At 34.3% G+C, this 25,416-nt stretch overlaps 2 long non-coding RNA genes and 1 pseudogene across 4 annotated transcripts; 2 read left to right on the top strand and 1 right to left on the bottom strand.

Annotated features, from left to right (window-relative positions):
* Nucleotides 1–236: 236 nt before the first annotated feature.
* Nucleotides 237–10,004, bottom strand: LOC148852431 (uncharacterized). 3 transcript variants are annotated; one of them, XR_016099576.1, is made up of 8 exons: nucleotides 9,526–9,958; nucleotides 9,310–9,390; nucleotides 8,931–8,977; nucleotides 8,083–8,157; nucleotides 7,821–7,931; nucleotides 7,262–7,397; nucleotides 6,888–7,114; nucleotides 237–675 (listed from the first exon to the last, which is right to left on the bottom strand). It is a non-coding gene; the product is annotated as an uncharacterized LOC148852431 (long non-coding RNA). The 3 variants fall into 3 exon arrangements; XR_016099575.1 differs by lacking the exon at nucleotides 237–675 and having other exon boundaries at nucleotides 6,569–7,114; nucleotides 9,526–10,004; XR_016099577.1 differs by lacking the exons at nucleotides 237–675; nucleotides 8,931–8,977 and having other exon boundaries at nucleotides 6,569–7,114.
* On the top strand, nucleotides 1,850–2,934 carry LOC148852432 (G2/mitotic-specific cyclin-2 pseudogene; annotated as a pseudogene).
* Nucleotides 10,005–19,467: 9,463 nt separating the features above from the next.
* Nucleotides 19,468–20,677, top strand: LOC148852430 (uncharacterized). The gene is made up of 2 exons (XR_016099991.1): nucleotides 19,468–19,575; nucleotides 20,256–20,677. It is a non-coding gene; the product is annotated as an uncharacterized LOC148852430 (long non-coding RNA).
* Nucleotides 20,678–25,416: the final 4,739 nt, after the last annotated feature.

The raw sequence follows: 25,416 nt of genomic DNA, 5'->3' as shown, positions 1-25,416 counted from the left end.
TCAACTAAAATGTTTTAACGACATTTTCAGCCGCCTCTAAGTATATATGCTTTAATATTTGGAGGCACTTTTGGCCGCCTCTAAAGATGTTCTAATTTAAAAAAAAAAAAAGTCTAATAAATTGTGAATATTGTTATGAAAAAATTCCAGTTGATACACTTGTATGAAAATATATTCTTCAATCAAAACATAAAACTTATATCCAAATATATACTTCATCCGAAAAGATACACCTTATCCATAAATTGTGATTGTTTTGTAAAAATTTCAATTAACTTTTATCATCATTTAAAAAACAAAAAAAAAAAACAACATTCAACCCCCTCATTATCTTCCCTCTTCCTTTTCAATAGATTATTTCTTTCTTGACATCATACAAATCAAATATAAAATCCAAGAGAAATTCCTTTTAACATATAAAGAAAAAAAAAAAAAGCTCTTTGTAATCCTCATCTAATTCTCTCTTCCTTTACAACTTGTAAAGAAAATCAACAAAAATAAAAAATAAAACAAAATAAACAGGTATAATTTTTGTAAATTAATAGCTTTAAGCTATTTAATCACATATAACAACGGACTATCTTCTCAAATCAAATGAGACACTATCCTTGCTCCAATCGTGCCCTATATACCATCATTTTCCATGGAATCATACATATAGAATATAACAAACACCTACAGTAAACCAATTATACGTAAGACAAAAGTGTTAATGTTCATATTCATGAAGTTTCTTATAGCAAAATTCCTAAAAGCATGGTATTCATATTCTTGTTGAAATAGCATTAGGAGTTAGGTGACAAAGCATTTACTATGAAAATAAAACAAAAACATACTTTAGTAGTTTTGATATTGTATATAGTGTCAATGCCAATATTGTATTGATGTAGGACTAGACAAAGAAAAGGCAAGAAAAAGTTTATCTACAATTTCACTACTAGAAAATCCATCTATAGATGTGGCCATAACTGCCTCTAAAAGCTTAAAAAATTCATCTAAAGGAAATAAGAGGCAGCTAGGTAAGTGCCTCTAAAAGTCATGTCGCTAAATATTTTAGAGGTGTTTGGTTGAGCATTAGATCCGCATTTAAATTGTACTTTTAGATGCACATGTGACTGCCTCTATTGCATTAACGCTAAAAGTCCTGTATAGGGGCAGCTAAAAGTGCCTCTAAAAGCTCAATTTGGAGGCGCATTTGAATGCCTCTAAATGATTTTGTGACAATTTTATGTGCCTCTAAAATAAATCAAAGAAAAAGAAAACTTTGTATGGTTTAATATTTAGAGGCACTTTTTGGATACCTCTAAAGATATATGCTTTAATAGAGGCACTTTTGGCCGCCTCTAAAAAGGTTCCAAATTTTTTTAAAGTGCAATATATTGTGTATATTGCTACATAAAAATTCCAATTGATACACTTGTATGAAAATATATTCAACAAAACATAAAACCTGTACGAAAACATATATGAAATCCAAAAATATACAACTTATCCATAAAATTCCAATCGACTTCCATCATCATTTTAAGAACAAAACAAAAAGACAAAAAAGCACAACATTCAGCCCTCATTATATTCATTCTTCATTTTGAGTAGATGACTTCTTTATTTAACAATATACAAATCAAATATTGAGTAGTCCAAAAGAAATTTCTTTTAACATCTAAAAAAATGCTTTTTGTAGTCATCCAACCCTTTCTTCCTCTACAACTTTCAAAGAAAAGCAACAAAAGGAAAAAAAAAACAAAATAAATAGGTATAATTTTTGTAAATTAATAGCCATTGACTATTTAATGACATATAGCAACACAAAATGGGATTGATATAGGGGAGTTGCTTAAGCACCAAAATGAAGGATCTTCTCATTGGCCACTATTTAACTATAAAGCTTATCAATGACCCAGTAGATGAGATAGTCACTTGGCACCCTAGTATCAAACCCATAATACTATAGGCTCTTTGTGATTAGGTCAATGGACCTAACGTAAACCATGCTCTGTCCTTGGTCTCCACCTCTTAATTGGTTCATCCCCCTATCTGTGTGGTTGATGCAAAGCTGCTCCAAAAGGAGCGACTGCTACAAAGCCTGCTTGAAAGAAGGTTTTTGTGAAGCCAATCCTGGACACTGGAATGGAGATAAACCCCAAAAAGGAAGTGACTCAAACAGAAGAAGGCACTAAAAAGGAGAGCTCCGTATCTCAGAGATCATCCAGGAAGAAAATCTAGACTCTTGCTTCAATCCTAACTGCTTGAAGCAAGGATGCTTCTGGCATTGTTGATAAGCCCAAGGAGCCCAATTTTGACATTGATTCTGTAGATGCCAATAACCATTTGGCAGTGGTCGACTATGTTGAAGATATATACAAGTTTTACAAGCTTGAAGAGAAGCAAGACGAATACATGACTACATGGATTCACAGCCTGATATTAACGAGAAGACGAGATCAATCCTTGTGGACTAGTTGATATAAGTTCATTACAAGTTCGAGCTCAGGCCTGAAACTCTCTACCTTATCTCATCCATGTAAATGACTGGTTCCTATCTATGAAAGAAGTTCCAAGGAGAGAGCTGCAGTTACTTGGCATTGGTGCTAGGCTAATAGCCAGCAAATATGAGGAAATATGGGCTCCAAAGGTCAATGACTTGGTTCTGATATTAGATAGAACATATACCAGAGAACAGATTTTGGCCATGGAGAAAGCAATATTGGGCAAGTTGGAATGGGCCTTGACAGTCCCCACACCTTATGTGTTCCTTGTTCGTTTCATCAAGGCAGTTGCCTTTGATGAGATGGAAAACACGATCTTCTTCATGGCGGAACTTGGTTTGATGCACTATAAGACAATAAGATAGTCTATTTGGTTTGTCACTATTAGTAAGATAGTCTATTTGTCTTAGATGAATGACTAGAATTAGGCAAGCAGCCTTTGAATGATTCTTTAAACAAGAATTATTTTTGTATAGCCAATTCAGCTCAGTTGTTGATTTTTCATAATAAATGAAGATTATTTGGCTTGTCAAAAAAACAGTTTAAGAAATGACAAGATCACTATCTACTGTTAAAGGCCATTAACTACCTAAGAAAAAAAATCATTTGTTAAGCATCTCCATATTATGAAAAAAAAAAATTCAGAGCATCGCCACATCATCAAGCGGATGCTGCCATGGGAAAGGCACTATTTCTTTATATGTGGGCATTGGGCAAGCATATGTTACTAGGAAAAAAAAAAAGAAGCAAAAAAAAAATTAAAACAGAAAAATTGAGGGCATGACCATGAACGCAATTTTAGTTTCATCCCATAGAGTTTTGAAATTTTTGAAGTTCTATAGGAAAAAAATAATATTGAAATGGTTTTGGAACTTACTTTATGTCTATGACAAGAAGCAGTTGTCTCTTTAGGAGAAACGTGGTAGCTAATCTTATGCCCCATTCTTATTAATATATACATAAATCACACTCCAATTTTATCGGTAAAGAAAATCCTCTAAACAAGTTGGTTAATGATTATTTTACATGATAATCATTATACAAGTTTTACAAGCTCGAAGAGAATGCAAGCAGAGTTCACGACTACATGGATTCACAGCCTGATATTAATGAGAAGATGAGATCAATCCTTGTGGACTGGTTGATAGAAGTTCATTACAAGTTCGAACTCAGGCTTGGAACTCTCTACCTTACCATCCATGTAATTGGCCAGTTCCTATTTACAAAAGCAGTTCCAAGGAGAGAGCTACAGTTACTTGTCATTGATGCTATGCTCATTGCTAGCAAATATGAGGAGATATGGGCTCCAGAGGTCAATGACTTGGTTCTGATATCAAATAGAACATATAGCAAAGAACATATTTTAGCCATGGAGAAAGAAATATTGGGCAAGCTGGAATGGATCTTGATAGTCCCTACACTTTACGTGTCCCTTGTTCGTTTCAACAAGGCAGCTGCCTCTGAGAAGATGGAAAACATGATCTTCTTCATGACGGAGCTTGGTTTGATGCACTACGAGATTTATCATAGTCTCAGCTCATGGACTGTGCTAAACTGATGGTTCACTTCTGATGAGGGCAGATTTGGCCCTCCAGTGAAATTGTGACACGTGGCACCTCGTGACAACTAGGAAAACACCCAGCCAACAAACTTACGAAGTTGGTGACCCACCCGGGCACCAGTCTGGCCGGCCTGGCGCGGCCTGACGCACGCCTGCGCGACCTATGCGCGACACGCGCGACCTGCGCGGCGCGCGCACGGCCTGCGTGCGGCCTAGCGCGCGAACTACGCATGGCCTGCGCGACCTTGCCGACCTGGACCAGCCTAGCGCATGATCCGGCCAAGGCGCCCACCGACGAACCTAACCTAGACACTAACCCGCCGACTGACACAGGTGCCAGCTTGACGACCTGATCTAGACACTGACCCGCCGACTGACACAGGTGCCAGCTTGACGACCTGATCTAGACACTGACCCACCGACTGACACAGGCGCTGACCTGACGACCTGGCCTAGACACTGACCCACCGACGAACCTAACCTAGACACTGACCCGCCGACTGACACAGGTGCCAGCTTGACGACCTGATCTAGACACTGACCCACCGACTGACACAGGCGCTGACCTGACGACCTGGCCTAGACACTGACCCGCCGACTGACGCAGGCACCCCTCTGACAACCCGGCCCAGGCGTCGACCTGGCCGCCTGACACAAGCGCCAGCCTGACGACCTCGAGGAGTTCACCACCGTACCCCGGTTCTGACAGGATGCGACGAGTCTTACCGTTTGGAAGCTTTTCACCCACCTAACCCGCGAGGACTCCGGTATATAAAGACCTCACCCCCCAAAGGGGAGGGGGATGGAAAAGAAAGGGAAGTAACCCTGCTCTCTAGCTCTCTCATATTATCTTTAAAGCTCTCTACAATAAGAGTGTTAACTTAAGCATCGGAGAGCCCCCACCGGGAAAATACCCCCGGGGGCTCTGATTCAGTTCACGCAGGTCCTTCAGCTCCTGCCACCTACAAGGAGGAGGAAGAGATGGAGATCTCGGAGGTCCCTCAGCTCCCGCCACCTACAAGGAAGAGGAAAAGATGGAGTTCTCGTAGGTCTCTCAGCTCCCGCCACCTACAAAGAGGAGGAAAAGATGAAGTTCTCGCAGGTCCCTCATCTCCCGCAGCCTACAAAGGAAAGAAGACCACCTCATGCTGAGGGCAATCGGATTGCGCCGCACCAGGGAGCTCCAACATTCTCTAAGGCATCGGCCGCCTACTAGGGAGTTCGCCAGGCAGTTCGCCCCTAGGCAGTTTGCCACCAGGGAGCTCCAACTTTCTCTAAGGCATCGGCCGCCTACTAGGGAGTTCGCCAAGCAGTTCGCCCCTAGGCAGTTTGCCACCAGGGAGCTCGCCACCAGGCAGTTCGCCCCTAGGCAGTTCGCCCCCAGGCAGTTCGCCACCAGGGAGTTCGCCACCAGGTAGTTCGCCCCCAGGCAGTTCGCCACCAGGGAGTTCGCCACCAGGCAGTTCACCCCTAGGGAGTTTGCCACCAGGCAGTTCGTCCCCAGGCAGTTCGCCACCAAGGCAGTTCGCCCCTAGGCAGTTCGCCACCAGGGAGTTCGCCACCAGGCAGTTCGCCCCCAGGGAGTTCGCCACCAGGCAGTTTGTCCCCAGGCAGTTCGCCACCAAGGCAGTTCGCCCCCAGGCAGTTCGCCACCAAGGAAGTTCGCCCCCAGGCAGTTCGCCCCCAAGTAGTTCGCCACCAAGGAGTTCGCCACCAGGCAATTCGCCCCCAAGCAGTTCGCCACCAAGGCAGTTCGCCACCAAACAGTTCGTCACCAAGCAGTTCTCCCCCAGGGAGTTCGCCACCAAGTAGCTCGTCACTAAGGCACGCCACCACTGGGTCGAATAACGAGGTACTTTGCCAAAAAATTTTACATCACAAAACATTGGTACGTGGCCGAAAACGGTTACATCAACTTCCGTTCACTAGCAACAGAGAGTAAGCTAAGAGCAGTGTACAAGAAATATTCAGATCCTCAACGTGGCGCTGTTGCTTTGTTGCCTCCAGCCAAAACTCACCCTTGACTGGAGTGACACACTGATCAAACTCCAACTGACAATTTGATTGATCTTGTTTTTATTCATTTTTTATTGCAACAGCATGCCTTCATTTCTTCAAAGTTGGTTTGTCACTATCAGTAAGATAGTCTGTTTGTCTTAGATGAATGACTGGAATTAGGAAAGCAGATAAAAATGAATATATAGACAGCTATTATCAATCAGGTAAAAATCCAATACTTGATTGGGTATAGGCTGATATGAAGTATGCTATTAAACACCTACCCAATAGTGAATCTCCTACTTTATGGACAGTCTAGATCAGCCAGAGGATTCCTCCATGCTACAGAAGCTCTTTGCTTGACCCAATTAAGAAGCCTTTCACACAAAGATACATAAAAATGTATCTTCTCAATGAGCAAAATAAGAAATTTTGTCAAGGAGAAGCAGAAAGCCTAGACGTAAAACTTCTTAAAGATTTTAAGATACAATGAAGGAAGCTTTGCAACATTTTAGTCACATTTAGTATCCTTGATGTAAAAGAAATGGATAGATTGCTCAAATAATTTTACTTGTGAGAAATTTGATGGTTGCTACAATTAGTAGGGGAGTGCAAATAAAGGCACCCAAGTTGAAGAATTTCAACTGTATCTAACCCAGGATTTGGGTTGGGCCACCTAGAAAAATTTAGTATGCAGATACATTGGAGACCAGGCCCAACCATTATAATGGTTTAATCAAGATCTAGTGCCAAAAAAAAAAATGGTTACAATTATTTGAGCAACAGAGTAATGGGCATAGAATTTGATTACTGGAGAAGAGGAAGTAACCTAGACAAACCTTCTGCATTTCTGGCTCTATGGAATGTGGCATTGATCTTAGAGTAGTCAAATACCATCTCCAAGCTTGCAGCACTTCCATACCCTTATTTTCACAATAAAAATGGCAGAAGGCTGGAAAGGTAAGACTAAATCTGCAGGCAAGATGTTTGACTTCCCCCCAGAGAGGATTAGTATCTGGACATCACTGGTCATTTCCATTTTGTAGTACTCAAAATCATAGTCGACCTGAAATAAGCATATAATTAAATATTAGGAACTTCCAACAACCAAATGGACACTGAGACTGAGGATAGCATACCATTATACACAACCATGGGATGGATTACCCTACAAATTCACAGGCAGGATCAACAAAAAGAACATCTTAAATACCTTCTGCCATTCCATTAGATTCTTAAGCAACCTCATGTTTTCTAATCCAATGGAGTTAAGAGTCCCTGCTTTTAGTTGAGTCTCATCAATGGTTAAGTGGGTTCCTTCAGCTAGCTGTAGAACTCCAGTGACCAACCTAGCACGAAACACAAAAAAATAAATAAATAAATCCTGAGGACGTGGTCAATAAATTAGCATGCTCAGTTTAAAAAAATGCATAAAAGAAACATATCAATATGAGCCAATTTGCCTGTTTGTTTGGTAATCTTTTCTTGGGACAATTTAAGCACTATTAAGGTACTCCACGGTAAGAGGTATTGATCATGTAAAAGGTAGGAGGTTTTGGATTGTAAGATTAAGCTGATTTCCAAAAATAGATGCACTTTCTTTTGTAAAACCTGTAAGTTTTAATGAGAGCTTTCCAACTGCAACAATATTAACTCTAGCATGGACCTGCAGAAAATGAAATTACATTCTCTCTTTCCAAAAATGCACATCTCAGAGAGGAGTGGTGAATGAATGATGTGATTATAGTAAAAGGAACAAGAAAAACAATCACCTTAGGCAGAAGATGCAATATGTAGTGAGCTGCTACTTCATCATTGCCAAGAATAGCTGTAAGATGCCCTAGGAGACTTTCTCTTATCCCTCTAACCAAATGTGGTTTTGGCTGGAGGCATGAATAACAGTTTTTTACAGAAATGGCATGTGGAAAAAGAAGCACGAATTATCAACAAAGTCATATATTTAAGAATACAATCAGGTATTGAGTGTTGTGTGTAAAAAATCAAATCATTTTAGGTCAAAGAAAGGATAATCACCTCAGTAATGGGAGGATTGTGCAGGAAATCATGAACTCCAAGCTTTCGATGGATAAAACAGTGAAGGTGTGGTACCTGCAAATAAAATTGTAAGCATGTGATTTTGATTTGACTCAAGATTATGATAGAATTTTTGCAAGAGAATCAAACATATTGGTATTTCCTATTGGTTCCATATATTTGATAATGGCATTAATAAATTCCCTGATTCCCAGTTCACGAGTTGCCAATTGATATATGAAGACAAAATAGGCTAAAGTAAACCTTCCACATTTACAAAGGAGCATGTAAACGTTTAGTAGGGAGAAAATTTTGGGTGTAAAATGCTTCATAAAACCATAAATACACAATCACAATTAACAAAACTGGGAAAGCTTGATTCTGGAACACAATATCTCAAAAATTTTAGTAACACGCCAACTTTTCATATTTCAACAACAGCACACTTTGGTGCATTAATATAACATTGATTTGGTACATTTTGACTTAATGTATCACACCTCCATCATAAAGAACACGCCATACAACCACAGTACCAAGGATCACCTCCAGTGTGGTGAATTCCAGACCTAGTTGAGACAGTACATTACAGTAGGACCCAGTAGTCTGGAATGCACCACACCTATTTGAGATTGTGGTAAAACTCTTAATTAAAAGGTCCAACAACAAAACTTTGAAATTGTTGGGAACTTGTATACATATGCTTAAAATCATCCAATAGATGTGGACTTTTGGCACAAGAATTTCCTATAGAAGACCAGTAGTGTCAGGCCCTACTTCCATTCATTTTGCCTTCTAAAATTCAATAAATGCCAAGCAATCAGTTTGTGGAGGAACTTATCCTTTACCATCTTTTGGAGAGTGGAGGTGAACCTTGAAACTCATGCTCTGAAGCCTATTATTAGATAAAACATGTCAGAATGAATTGATGAAAAACTGAGAATGTAACTCAAATAAAAGGGCTAAGCTTGGTGAATACAGGAGAGCCCTCTTTTCCCAATTGTCTCCAAATCTATACACATAATAGATTTATAAGAGTTAACAAGCCAAGAGTAGGCCCTGATTGGATGATCTAAACCATCTAAGGTACCAAATTATTTTAGAGGGTACAAAATAATGGCAGATGGCCTAGGAAACTCCCTATAGAATGGATGGAAAGAACCACCTAACCAGTGTTAATTCAGAAGCTAAATTAACCAAATAGATATCAAATTAATGAAACATTACCATGATGCTGAGAGGAGCGACAAATACAATGACGGAGATGCCAGCACAGACCCATCCAACAACTGTAACTCGTCTGGAACTCTAGAAGAACAGGAAGCTTAAGAGTAAGATAAGTCCATATATATGCTCCCATGTTCAACAACAGAAGTAACTTCACTGTAAAGACATGTATTCAATTCACACAAGTATCACTAGACAAAAATTCAAATGGAGTACTAAGAATGAAGCTTCGATTGAACTCTCTGTCTTCACCGCAAACTCTCTGGCTTCAAATTTTCAAAACGGTTGGGTATTCACAAGTTCATTGCTTAAAATCGACCTCTTTCAATCGGTTGAGTATTCAAATCGACCTCTCTGAATCATCTAGAATTCAAATCGACCTCTATGTTCATGGCTTCAACTATTCGTCACTTCACAGTTGGTCGAATTGTCGCTTCACAGTTCTAACATTGAGAATGAAGGATACGAAGTAGTTCTTTGAATCGGTCAAGAGAGAAGGGTAGGCTTGAAGAAGCAAGAAGATAATTGCATGAGATTAGGGATTTAGTTCTTTGAATGGGTGGAGGAAGAAAGATGCATATGCTTGAAGAAAGCAAGAAGGTAATGACATCGAGATTCATGGAAACCTAGCGAGGGATCCGTCGTTTCATAATGTTTATTCATATCATTTTAGCGACATTTAATCCAAACATCTTAAAAATATATTTTCTTCTTCATATTTAACTAGGGAGAATGAACTTTAGGCAACATTCATAAAATATATGTCGTTGAAATAAGTTGCCGAAAGTCCTTTAGTTAATATTTTTGCAAAGCTGTTATTGTTGTTGTCGTTGTTATAGCATAGGATTATTTTCTAAACTGAATTGGTATCATCAATTTTTTTTTTTAAATATGAAGCAAAACCAATTTAGTTTTTTGGTTTTTTAGTTTTTTTTTATATATATTATAAATAAATATATAAATCTATACTATATTATAAAGTGATTAGGACTCATCATGTTAGTAGCCCTCTTCTTCTCCCATTCTCCCTTCTTCTCTCTTCTCTCCTTAAACTTCCATCCTTTCTCCCTTACCCTTTCTTAGCCCTTCCATGTAGCCCCATGACAGCCCTCTCTTCTACACTAAAGTGTCACTCCAAATCTCTCTCTCATGTTTTCAATCACTTAGACAATCCCTTCTTAAAATTTCTCCTAAATTATCTCTCCCACCTAAAATTCTTCTTAAAACACCTCTTAATCTATATTGCCACGTGGAAGCCCTCTCTTCTTCACTAGAGTTCCACTCCAACTCTCTCTCTCTCTCTCTCTCTCTCTCTCTAATGTTACCAATCGGCTCAATGCCCTCCTAAAATTTCTCCTGAACAATCTATCCCATCTAAAATTCCACCTAAAACAACTGTTAACCTATATTATAAACCATCTAAAAACAAAAAATGTGGGTAATTAATTCGTGAAATATTTTTTATATTTTCAATAATTATTGATATATTGAATATTATTTAGTAAATATCAACACCTACACTATAATAGGTAGTTATTGATATTTTCAGTAATTTTTGTCAATTTATTAATATTTAATAATATTATTGAACAATTAATTAACTAGTTAAATAACCTTAAAGGATTGCTTGCAGCTAGGGATGTCAATAATAGGTTGGGTTTAGAATGGGTTTGCCTCAACCTAACCTAGGACTACCAACAAGTTTGGTCTAGGTAGAAGCAACCCCAAACGCTTGTTAATCAGGACAAAATTATAGACCCTGAACAGTTCCAATTGATAGTTGGGTCTATTGGGTTTGAACCCGATATATCCAATATATTAAAAACTATTTTTTTAAATAATAATTTAAATTTTAAAATTTGATAATATAACCTTAATAAAAATTATAAAAATTGTTAAATTATTTATATGTTACTAAACTAAACTTTTTAATTAATATTAACTTATTTATTATCTATCAAATCTACCATTTCAAACATAAAGCATGAATCAATTCGAGACAAGAAAGAATCGAAACCCTACCTTAACTTGAGTCTCTCTAATGTTCCTACATAAACCAAACCTAAGCCAACTCAATAACATGCCTTTTATTTTTATTTTTATAACATATTTTGAAAACATAAAATCTATTAATTTTAATTATTTTACAAAATGAAAATATGATTATTTGAGGCCAAAAAAGGTTGCGTGATAGTTCAAATGGTTCGAGCAATAATCAGGCCAATTAGGGTGTCAACGAATCAGGTTCAAGTAAAACTAGAACCAACCTAACAAGAATTATTAAGAACCCAACTGATGGATCTTCTCAGAGCAATGGGTGTTCCATACTATATAAGGTGGCAGTTGTCTATTTCCTTTGAATATTGGACATGCCACAGTGTGTATTCTCTTAATACCATGGCGTATTTTAAATGGGCCTGAGCTATTTTGATAAAGATAATGTTTTCACCATATTTTCTATGTGTACAATAGTGGTTGAACAATTTTAGTGAATAAGTTTATAAAGAGTTCAGATCAGATCAGGTAGGTACAAGTTTTAAGCACGTTTAATGAGCACATGAGTTGTTTCTTAACATCTGTCTCTTAAAAATATCTTCAACCCCCCCTTCAAAAATATTAAAGCTCACCTTTTTTTGATAGAACCAGAAAGGGGCTACACAGAATTGGGTGTAGTACGTCCCTAGAAATCAAAACAAGCGATTACCCTTAAAGGCCTAGGAATGGAGTTGACAGATACTTCGTTGGTGTGCACATAGCTAGTTAGCCGGTCTGCAATAATATTTCCTATAGATGTGACGATACTCAACTATTCCCTCTAATCTCTCCCTTAAAGTTCTGCAATCTTCAATAACTAGAGAATGACCCCGTACTAAGTACGGGGTTAGTATTTTTTGATAATTTTTATTTTGTTTAAACAAAAAAGTCTAACTTTTTATTATTATTTCTTTATTTTTTAAAGAATATTTAGTTAAGTAATTATTATTGTTATTCTTAAGTATTTAATTAATGATTCTATTATCATAATAATTATTAAAATTAAAATTTTTACTTTAAAAATTAAAGATTAATCAAAATGTAATATTTACTTAATTATTAATTAAAGATTAATATTATTTTTAATTAGTAATGGTGATGATTATTTTTTTTTATATTTTTACTAATATTCAGTATTTAATTACTGAGTATTGTTGTTATAATAAGTTTTCTAATTACACTAAATTCTGGTAATTTACATAACTTTAAGGTACAATTAGTTTTTGATGTTTTCTATTTAGTTATAAAAAAATAAATTAAAAAATAAAAACTAATATGGGTCTCACATCTTTGTATTTGACAATCTATTATGACCTATTTTATTTGAAACTTACTATTAATTTATGTTTTTTATTTGATTTACGATATTAATTGAGATCTTATTGGTAAACAATAACCCACTTTATTTGGTATTTACTATTTATCTAATAAATCTTTTTTGAGTTATCTATTTTTAAAGTTAAATTAGGTTGCTTCCTAAAAGTTAAATAGAGTTTGTAATTAATAAGGTATTTTCTTTTTGAAAAAAATTATTTAAAAACAAATGTGGGTTTATGGTAATTTTTTAATGGGTCCTACCATTTGTATTTTATAAAATATGGATAAACATGTGTTAAATTAATAAATAATTGTCTATTGGGAATGTTTAGAAGTGAAACTACCCACTTTGAATCCTATTTCTTGAATTGTTAGGATGCCACATGTTTGAATGGTGGTAGTGGGTTGTGGGCTTTAGCATCAACTTCTTAGAAAATGTCACATGCCTATCTTTCCAAAAAAAATGAAAAGGTCACAAAAGGTGGGGGGTTGTTGCCTGGTAGTGGGTTGTGGGCTTTAGCAAGAATTTCTTAAAAATTGCCACATGTCTAGATTTTCAAAAAACGGGAAAGCCACTTGTTTGAATGGTGGTAGTGGGTTGTGGAATTTAACAACTTCTTAGAAAATGCCACGTGTCTAAATTTCCAAACAAATGAGAAGGCCACTATCTAATGGTGGGGGCTGGAAATCCTTTTCAGACTATCAATAACTAGCTAAAATTAAACCCCACCTTTGACACTTGTCAAAATACTTATCAAGTGATCATTTAATGTGCTTATGTATGTTTTGCTTACTAGATTTGGTTCCTGGTTTAAAGGCCAGGAAATTTGATAAATTGTTGCACCCTCCAATATGTTAACTTTTAATTATTTTATCTACTAAAAACACAAAATAATAAATCTATCTATCTATCTAAACCCCTTCCTAATTTTTTATTTTTTTATTTCCACATAATTACCCATTAAACCAATAAGAAAATCACATATACCTAACTATTTCTAACAACCATAAAGCTTTTCCAATGTTTAGCCAAGTGGCACTACTTTCCCCTACTTCCTCCTAAATTGTCTCTAATTCCTATTTATCTCATAAATTATCTCCAATTTAGAAGAGATATTCTCTCCTAAACTATCTATAATTCCTATTTATCCTCTCCCCCACTTTTTATTTATATCTATCTAAAGAAAGTTTCAATTAAAAAAATTCAGAACTATTTAAATGTTATAACGAAATTATATACTAAATCTAAAATATTTATTCAAAACACAAAAAACTAATTTATTTAATAATATTCATATTATTAATAATTCAATACTTTTACAAAATTCATCATGAAATTATGTAGTAACAATATAAATTATAATTTTACAAATTATTCAATAATAAAAATTTAACATTAAAAATAAAACAATATTTCAATATTTCAATAACTAAAAATATTAAATAAAAAATTAAAGAATAGCTAAATAATATAACAAAATATTTAATATTATGTAAAAACATTAAAATAAATAAAATTCAAATAATAAAAAATTTTAAAACAAAGAAAGGCATGATACCAAAAACTATAATATGAACAAATAATTACACAAATTATTAAGATAAAATAGTATAATATTGGAAAAAAGGAAATTATTGGTTAGTTTATATTAGAAATTATAAGATAGATTAGTATAATTCTGTAAATAAACCATTTAAAAAGATATTAAATTATTTAATAAAAATTTAAATAAATTTGAATAAATTTTCAAAATTACACAGGTACAATATATTTTCCAAATTTACCATGTGGTTGATACTCAATATCATTTTGGTCATTTCTATCATCAAGTTGAATATTGAATTGGCGGGGACAGTGTTTTCAAAATTAAATCAAAGAAGATGGTTAGACCGGAAAAATTGGGAACTAGACACTGTTTCACCTCAAAACCACTTTTTGTCAAAAAATTGTTTATTTGGTTAGAGAACCGCTGACCTAGGTGGTTGAACCGTTAAATTATGAAAATTTTTAAATATTTAAATAACAAAATGTTTAACATGACAAAATTTTAAATAGTTAAAATAACAAAATTATGTAATAAATTAAAAATAATCTTAAAGGTACAAAAATAATTATAATAGAATTCATAATATTCATATTAATAATAATTTAGTATTTTACAAAATTAATAACGAATTATGTAATGATAGTACAACTAGCGAGGACTCGTGCGATGCACGGGATTTACTAGGAGAAAGATAAATAATAGAAAGGATCATTTACTAAAATACCCTTATAATTTCATAGATTATAATGTTTAAATTATATGATATATGATCTATAAGAGAATAACAAAGTAGATATTATACCAAAATAAGTTGGTTTAATAATACATTGTCTGTAAACATTAAAATGCACTTTAAATTCTCTATAAACTTTAAATCTCTCTCTCTCTCTCTCTCTCTCTCTCTCTCTATATATATATATATATATATATATGTATATTAAAATTGGTCTATCCATGTTAGTGGCCCTCTCCTTTGAGAGAAGTTATTTATCTAATTTCTCAATTTTTTGCATTTTTTTTTTGTTTTGAAGCTATACACTATTACAGAGAGAGACATTTACAAAAGATATTTAAGAGAGAGAGAGAGGGGAGAGAGAGGGGTAAGAGAGAGAGAGAGGGAGAGAGGAGAGAGAGAGCGACTTTTGGATTTTCCAAGGCCTCTTATTTTAATGTGTTATTATTACATTTAAAGGAGGGAGAGAGAGAGAGAGAGACTTTTGGATTTTCCAAGGCCTCTTATTTTAATGTGTTATTATTACATTTAAAGGAGGGAGAGAGAGAGAGAATAGTAATAATATAAATAGGTTGAGGTTAAACAACCAAAAAATTATTAATTTAAAAATCCACTAAACTTTCACTAAAATAAATATTAACGAAACTTAGCAAATATTACAAGTGTGTTTCAATTCCACTTAAAAATCAAACTTAATAGAAAATTTAAATATAAAAATATTAATTGATAGTTTTAATAATATTATTAGATAACTAATGAGTTTAGACCTTTATTATACATAATGAATTCATTAAAAATGATAAAAATTAATGAAAATTAAAAATGTAGAACCCATTTTATTAACAATATTTTATTGTAGAAATTACAAAATAATAATAAAAATACCAAAAATTAATTAAAAATAATAAATTTAAATATAAAATATTAATTGATATTTTTAATAATATTATTAGATAACTTTGTATTAATGCATTTTTTAATTAATTAACAATTTTTGTGAGTTGAGACCTTTATTGTGCATAATGAACACTTTAAAAACCATAAAAATTAATGAAAATTTGAAATGTAGAACCTGTTTTATTAAAAAAATTTTATTGCAAAAATTACACATATGCAAAAATTATTGAATAATTATTAAAAAAATATTTTATTATTAAAATACTGAAAATAATTAAAGAGTATAATTAGTAGTATTTTATTATTAAAAAATACACAAGCCATAAATTATTGACAAAATATCAAAAATTAGTTGTATTTTTTATTAACTATGGTATTTATTTAGTTACTTAATTTAATTTTACTAAAAGCAATTGAAAATTAATTTTGTAGTGACTAATATGCAAAATTAAATGCTTACAATGCTGAAAATTATCGAAAAATACTGAATAATAATGAAAAAACACCAAAAATTAATTAAAAATCTAAAAATTCTAAAAAACCTAATGCCTAGTTAAAATACTAAAAATAATTAAAAAATTAAACTAATTGTAAATAATGTGTTTTAATTATTAATAGTAATATAATTAACAATAATTATTTTTAAAATGTAAGTAATAGTAATTATAATTTAAGTTATAAATAGTAGAAAATTAACACGAGTCTCTTTATCAACATAAAACGTGCAAGCCCAAGTCCGTGCCTAGCCTAACCATCGGGCCTAGATCTTGAGCCCGAGCCTAGCCCTTATATAAAGCCCGATGCTCAAGCTCGAGCTCAAGCCTGAAGCCTAGTTTGTACACAAAATGCTTATTTTTAGTATACTTTTACAAAGTAATATTATATTAATTTAGTAATAATTTAATAAATTAATAAACTAATTTGGATTTCCCAATAGTAAATTGATATTTAATAATAATTTAAGAAGCAAATATATATATATATATATATATATATATATATATAATCATGTGGGAGGGAGGCACAACACGGCCTGCACTTTGTGCAGGTCACATGTGGGTCATGTCATGCCGGCCCAACACAACCCGATTTACACCTTACTTGAACCCACCCAATACTGGTTAGAGGGTGAGGGAATTCAAGGATTCCCCATCCTTGATGAGGAGTGTGGGGTGTCTTGCCCTTGAACTTGCACGACATTGAGGAGTGGTTGCCTTCCCTAAACCCACTTGACACTAGAGACGAGGTGGGGATGGGGTGCCCTGCCTTGAACACACCCCATTGTCATTCCTATATAATTGTTCATTATTAGTGAAATTAATAAAAAAGTTAGCTTTTATAATTATTTTTATTTATTTAAAGTTAATCAAAATTTCATTTAAAAAATAATAATAATTATTAAAATTACTATAAATTAATATTAAAATTAAATTTATTAAAAACATTTATTCAGATTAAATTAACATTTATTATTTTCTTTAATCAACATTAAATGAAAAATGCAATTATTAAAATTTTAGATATTAACAATAACTTTAAATACTTTTAGTTAATTAACGATAAATTTTGATTATTAATTTAATATTAATTAATAGTAAATAAAATGATTAAATCTATCAAAATTTTTCGTACATCGCACGGATCCTCACTAGTAATTATATTAATTAAACAAACTTCATTTGTCATCGAAATGTGGAAGTAATTCCATTTCCACAATGGCTACTTGTTGGACAGTAAAATGCTACTTCCGTATCTCGGAGTCGGGACGCAAAGATTTGAATCCGTTAACACGTGTCTGCTAGGATTATCCAACTAACATGCCAACAGAGCCACTTTGGTGTACGTATTGACTTCAAGTCAATACTTTTGTCTATTTGTTCCTTTTTTTCTTCTCACGAGTTCGGATTTCCTGCACTCGTTTGGTGTGTATCGTGGTGCACTCCCAATGAGATTGCAACACGCTTTATATGATTCTCTTCATGAGATTTAAATGGTTTATTATATTTTTATAATGACAAATAATAATAATAATAATAATAAATTAATAAAACAGAAAAATTAGAGAAAAAAAGCGAATTCGAGAATTAGGAGAGAACATGGAACTCAGAGCTGTGCAAACGCCATTGACAAAGGGCAGGAATTTTATTTTAAACTGTTAAGTAGCGTTGGGAAGTCTCATCGCTCCTTTGGCTTCTTGATGCACCATTTCATTTCTCAACTCTTTTCTTTTTCTTATTTTTTTCTAACCATTTTTTCATATATGAGGTTCTTTTGTGGTTTGCCTTCTATTTTTGTCATTGGTGATTGGTCTACTCTATAATGTCTTCCTTTGTTTTTAATAAATGTTTTAAACTTTTTGATCTGTTGTTGGCCGTTCTTTGCAAGATAGGTTTGAAGATTTTATTTCTATCTTATTAATTCATAAATAATCTTTTGGGTTATTTCTATGTGGAAAATATTTGTACAAGTATTTCATATATGTTTTTATTTAACTTGAGAGAAAATCCGCCTGAATTTGGTAACCGGGGGATTTTACATTTTAGATTGATTGAATTTTTTTCCAACAATTGAGGTGTTAGTCAAGGTGTTTTAGGCTACCTGTATTTGTTATTTTGACTGTGAACAGTTCAGTTTGCTAATGAACTGATTCGGTAGCTTTGTTGCTACGGCTGTTCTGGTTCATTGGTTCAGAGATGACGATGGAGGGAGGAATAGAGGATGGAGAAAGAGAGTAGAAGAAGAAGAAAAAAAGAAAAGGATAGGAGAGGGCGTTAGAAAGGAAAGGATTTCTTTTTTCTGTTTGTTTCTCTTAAAGAAGCAAACCATCCGTTTATAAAATTGAAACGTGACGTGTTACAATCTTATTGGAAGTGCATCATGGCACACACACCAAACAAGTGGAGGAAATTCGGATTCTTTTCTCACTGCAAGACTTGAAGTCAATGACTCAATGCTGCTTTCTACACCCCACAGTTTTCTCGTGATGTACATCGTCAAAGGAGAGGAGAATCTGTCAAATTTTGAATGATCCCTCTCTCATATGAGAGATAAAATAAACGGGAATTTGTTATTTTGAATTCGTTAAATGTCGGAATATAATTTTGAATGGTCCATCATCCATCAGCCACGCCCAGTAGTCCATTTGGTCAGCTCAAGTAGATTATAATCTATAAGTGATTTCTGTTTTATATTATTAAAAAAGATAGCATCTTAGGTATTTCCAGTTTAATTCATTAATAATTTATAATATAAAAATTCAATCAAAGTCCAATCTTATCTTGCTGAAATTATTCCCCATGTTTAAAATTCATTGCATCTCGGATGATTTTTGTCTCCAAATACAACATCTTATTTCTCTTCTCTCTTTTCGCTAATGATGATTTGAATCTCAGGAACTCATAATTCTTTGTTGTTTCAAATTTTGAGCTAATCAATGGTGGATCAAAATCATTCTCATGATTCGTTAGTGTTTTAATCAAATAACCAATTTACAAAATTTGTGGTGAAAGAGAGACCCATGAAGATAATAAGGACAACAAAGCCGCCCCCAATTCTCTCTCTCACACACACACTCACCCCTCCGGCCCCCATTCACCAGAGAATGATCTATAAATAGGGGTTGGAGCAGAAGACAGATTAACACATCGAAACAACCAAATGAAGGTCATTGCCTTAATTTGCATCCTTTTAGTTTCAGTTTTTTTCATCCCACCAACTGAAGTTGGGGCTCGGCCATTGGTAAGAACATGTTATTTCATACTTCTTATATCTCCGTTTAAAAGCTTCAATAGTCTATGGAAAACATATGAGGATTCAGAGTCGGAGTATAGTGATGCTGGGGTGAAACATATATCCCTGCAAAGAATACGAATATCATCATCATATGAGTAACTCTTGTTCTGACTACTGGGTTCCTCTAAATGAATTCTAGTTGTTCTTCTATTCCCTGAAAAGAATACCTCCCTTCATCCTAATAAATCTATTTAGTTAACGGTTCGAATTCAGATATTTTCATGATCTGATTATTAATTATGAAATATTATATAATATATATTATGTATTATTATAGTATAATATATTTTTTTATTATGATTCTCATCAAATTGGATATCCGGAATTCGAATTGGAATCATACTCTTGAAAATCCGGGATTTGGATCGATCAGATTTTTTATTGGATCAGATCAGATATTCTTTCCTCCGAATCCGAATCAATGCATTTACAGCCCTAGTTTTATATAAAAAAAAAGGAAAGGAAAAAAGAACAACTGAAGTGAAAGAATTTGTTTCGCCCACGAAAAATTTAGAAGTCTTTCTCTTCCGATTCTCTAGTGAGAGAGTCATCTCTGATGAGAATACCTTCATCAATTACATAATCATCTTCATTTTTTAATCGGTTTCATGATCTATATGGTTCAGAAATGGCTGCTACGCCCATAACTGTTAATCCTGCTCGTCCAGTCTGTAGCAAAGGTACACTATACAAGTCTTGCATCCCTGCCAGAAAGCAGCCTCCGAAGTGTAAATCCATCTATCGTTGCAGATCATCACCTCCCTCCCCTTAAAATGACTATTAATTTAGTAGCTTATGGTCTCAATTCACCAATATGATCAAATGGTATAGCCCTCAACATGCTTTGTGGGTTTTGGTGTTAATTTCTAAAAAGGGGATCAGTTGTATTGGAGAAGTGCTTGATTTAATGATGTAAGCTAAGCTGGTATATGGTATGTATCAGTACAAAGAATAAAGGATCAATCTCTTTTCTCCTCCCTCTTTACCTTTCATCCCTCCAGTTGAATGTGATTGAAATTATCAACAACAGTGAATTGAAGCTTATGTATTACTCCTTGTTATATTAATCCTCTTGGAAGTTCATTTTTAATGTTTTATGTTAAATAAAAGATCTTGATTGTGGTCAGTGTTATCGTAAAATACATAACAATACTGATTGTAAGGGGGCGATTTCCTTTTTGGATTTTGAAAAGAGGAAAAGTTGGTCAATGGGATTTTAGTTTCTATTAATCAAGAATCTCGTGTCCTTTTTTTCAGATTTATGTGTGGATCAGAAAAATTTTATTTTCCAGAGTAAATAACTTTCTCACCTAGCTAGGGGAAAAGTTTATCTTCCACACTATCACTTATACTCATCTCCTAGGTGGGTGAATAACTTTCTCACCCTAGCTAGGGGGAAAAGTTGCCACTTGCCAATACTTGAATGGGACAAAAATGTCCCTTTAAATAATGGTTTTTTTATGACAAAAATGTTCATTGTCTTATTTACATGAGAAATAAAAAAACATAAGAAAATGCACTTACCCAGATAAATGTTTCCCAGAAAAAGTAACTTACCGAAAAACAAACTGCTATATAATTACTCATCAACCATGCACCCTTATTTTCCAGATTTTACAATTTTTGTTTGCCTTGGGTTCTTGTTTTTTTTCTTTGTATAATTTTGTTGTTAAATTAAGGACCCTTCATCATCATTTATCTCTTTTTATTTATTTGTTCTGTAGAAAAGGACGCTTTTATAGTTCCATTACTCTTATTCCTTAAACTCCACCTATTATTTGTAGCAAGAATGGTAATTGGTAATTAAACCATACTAGTGACTGAATTTGGTAAACCAAACCATATATAATCCCCCTTTCCCTTTTCTCTCATCCCTCCAAACAGTGACTGAATTTATCAATTCCATCGATAGTGAAGGTTATGTTTGTTATTTTTCTATTCGTTAGACCTGGACCTGTCTGAACGATCGAACCATTGTGTCCATGAATTTTCTAAAACTCAGTGATTTGACAGTTAATCCCCCTAAATTTGATAAAATTTGAATGGATCTAGCACAATGCCACAAAGGGAACACCCCACAACGTCCCACAACATATTCTTGCCATGTATTAAGAACATCTCTCAATGATGATATAATCGCTTCTAATATTATCAGCACAAGATAAGAATGGAAAAAATACATTCATTGACTGTGACTGCCCAAGTCAAGAGTTGGAATTTGATGATTAATAAGCAGCATTGACTCCTAAGTCATTGACCTACCAAAATGTGATAGTTTACAAGCAAATAAACCTGACTATAGGCTCAATTATTCAAATTCGGTCTAAAGAGTTTGGGCCACCCACCTGAGTGGTTGTAGATCCATGAGAAATGTTTTGGCTTCTTTCAATGGTGGATTACGTCTTCCTTTTCCAAAAATATCTTCAACTTGATCTGTCATAAAATGGGCTACTAAGCCTTATTTGCCAAATGCTGATGGTTAATGGTGTTCCCCTCCCTCCTTCCATGAAAGAGAACATTAAAAACTGTAGAAAGTGGGAAATCTAGCCACCCAAACTAGGCTTTCCCCTTTTCAAAGAGTGACCCCAAAATGTATGATCTTGACATTTTGACTATAGTCACTACAAAGGGTTCTATCATTTAGATCGTTCAATTCTAGTTCAGACTTTAGAGGGTGTTTGGTATTTATCTATTGTCTGCCATGTTTAAATAATTACTTACTTCAATGTATGTGTATAAATGAACAAAAAATCAAGATTGCTCGTGTATTGATGTAGGAAAATCAATGCATACAACTCTATATATATTTTTAGTGTAAACTTTACTCTCAATAGAGAATTGACCACCATAAATTTTATTAAAGTTTGCCATAAAGAAACAATGAATTAGGACATAAATAAACAGCTTACCCCCCCTAAAAAGTCTATAGGAGAACTGGGTCTAACTCACCTAGAGAGAAATCATAATAGAAGTAGCATATCCTAACCTAAGGGAGACAAAGAAAGTCATTTTGATGGTCCGGTTTTGTAGCCCCTTAAAAGAATGAATTTGGTCCTAATTTCACAAGAAAGATGGGTGGCTGAATGAAAAGTAAGGCTACTCTTGAATTCACAAACCCAATTAACTAGAGAATCTGCAAACGCGTGCTGTAATGAAAATTACAATGATGACATATCCACTTTTTTTTGAAAGCCAAAGGGAATAAAATTTATCTCATAAAACAGGTTACATCTCATCTAGAGTAATAGACATGACGAAAACTGGAGGAGTCGACCAGGTCATACTATGGTTTTGGAAATCGAACCGGTGACTCAACAGATCAGGGTTTCGGTTACCGGTTCGAACAGCACAATTGTTCGACCCGAACGGCTGGCCTGTTCTGACAAAAAAATAACAAATTTAAAAAACAGTTAAAATGGTTTGAATGGTTCGAATGATTCGAATGATTAACTGGCCAGTTCAGTGGTTTACTGACCAAAATCAACTATTTTGGGGAAAAAATGGAGCTGGTTAGCTGATCGGTTCCCAGTTTTTCTGATCCGACCATCCGGTCCGGTCCAGTTTTAAAAACCATGGGTTATAGCATGATTGTATCTAAAAGCATGATTAGCTAGTCCGAGGGTTAAGCGATTACAAGAGCGAGATGTATGAATAATATGGGTTGAAACAAAATAAGAAGCAAGATGTCTACATTCTAGAATGGTCTAATGTAATCTCCAAGGAGAGTCTGCACCCGAAGAGAGAATGTCAATATTGTGCTTTGCATCACTTTTGATGATGAGTGCATCGATGTCCATTGCAATCGCACATCTTAGACCTTCCAAAATTGCTAAGGCTTCAGCTTCTGCAGAGGAAGAACATTGGAGGGGAGCACATCTTTGCAGAATGAAATCTCCATTGTGATCTCTGATAACAATTCCTAATGTCAAATGAGAAGCACTCTATGCACCATTCGTATAAATTTTTAGGACTCCAGTTGGAAGTTTGATCCACCCCTAAAATGGCTGAGGACCTGTGCTGATCTGAGAGTGAACATTGTTAGTGTTTGAATATGAAGTAGTAGCTCTGGAAAATAAGGCACAATGAGGTCCAATGACTGCAAGGGACTGAATTGTTTTAATAGGGTGTTGTTCACAAGTCACTTTGTTTCTCTACTTCCAAATGAACCACATTACAAATTATCCCTCCAGCAAGTCATTGGAATGCAAGAATTCAACATATGGACCCATATTGGAGCAATGCTGAGGGAACGTGTCCAAGCATACTTACAAGCCCTAGAAATGGATCCATCGTCATTTTCCATGCTATCTCGTTTGAAAAATGAATGCACTTCACTACTGCAACCCAGTTGTAGATTCTCTAGCTTATTATGCTATGATTTCCATGGTAAGTATATTTTTTATTCATCCACCCAATTTCCTGGGGAATTAGGATCAAACTGTTCGATGACTTTCTTTCTCCTTTAATTAAACAATGCTAAATACTTTTATTATGATTCTTTCTTGTGAATTGGAGGTATGTATTATGGGCAATCTTCACTATCGTATAGATGAGGCTCAGTTTGGATAGAGTTCAAATACAAATAAAGATATCAATGGACCAGTTTTGAACAGTCCAAAATCAATTTGAACAGATTGGATGGATCAACAAGATATTGGGTTGAACCAATCTGGTGCAAAGTAAATATTAAATTGGATTGGACCTGGTTTATCCATAATAAATTTATATGAGTTAGGGTTGGATTAAGCCAATGTCTGATCCATTGATATAAGATAAGAATATAGATATCAATAGGCCGGATTTAAGTGAAAACCAATCTAAATTAAAATGAATTCGAAAGATGCCATTGCCATCAAGTAGGTGGCCCAAACATCCGCTAATGAAAGATGCCAAAACATTTCTAATAGGTCTATAGCCATTCAAGTGGGTGGAAAAAATTCTTTAGGCCGTCATAACTGACCAACGGACTCGAACAATTGAGCCTGTAGTTGTTTGACTTGGAGTCAATGATGTATTTTAGTTGTCAAATTTCATCTCTTGACTTGGGCTTAGGCTTTTTGTGCCGGATTCATTATCAAACTTTAAAAAATTCAAAACTCAAGCCCGCCTGTGGACCCATATTTGATCGGATTATAATCAAATCCAATTTGTTGGTCTATTCGTGTTAATTGGGGCTTCATATTTTGGAATGATTGCATAATTAAGTCAATTAAGAAAATTAACTGAATCACTATTTCGAATGTCAAAAAACTGAACCACTATTTCTACATTAATGTGGAGGAATCATGTGGACGACAGGAGCAAAACTTGGAGCTCATTTTTGCCCCTCTCATTAAGGACACGGAAATCCTTCTAAACATCCTATTAGTGAGTTACTTAGCTTAGCAGTAGAAGGAGTATTTCAGTAAGGACACGGAAATCTTTCTAAACATCATATTAGAGAGTTTTACTTAGCTCTTCATTCGTCAAAGAAATGATACTTTTGTCTTAAAAATATTTATTATTGGTCTATGTCAATTTAATTGTCATAAGAATGATAACATGGTGGGGTGGTGTTGGGTTTCGCCTGCCCCATTTTCAACTCCAAACTCAAATGCATCATCTAGGGGGTAAACGATTTTTCCACTTAAGGAGAAAGTTCAAGTGGGACAAAAGTTTCCCATTTAATAATGAATTTTTATAAATAAAATGGTCATTACCTTATTTACATGAGAAATAAAAGAACATTGGTATGTTAATGTTATTGTTTGGTTTTGCCGTGATTAGATTTTTTTTAGCATCTTGGTT

This window comes from Nelumbo lutea, chromosome 5 (assembly GCF_056320005.1).
Source record: "Nelumbo lutea isolate HS-2025 chromosome 5, American lotus-T2T, whole genome shotgun sequence".
NCBI classification, from domain to species: Eukaryota; Viridiplantae; Streptophyta; class Magnoliopsida; order Proteales; family Nelumbonaceae; genus Nelumbo; species Nelumbo lutea.
The sequence above is the reverse complement of the archived record's forward strand: the minus strand, read 5'-3'. Positions and strand labels throughout refer to the sequence as shown.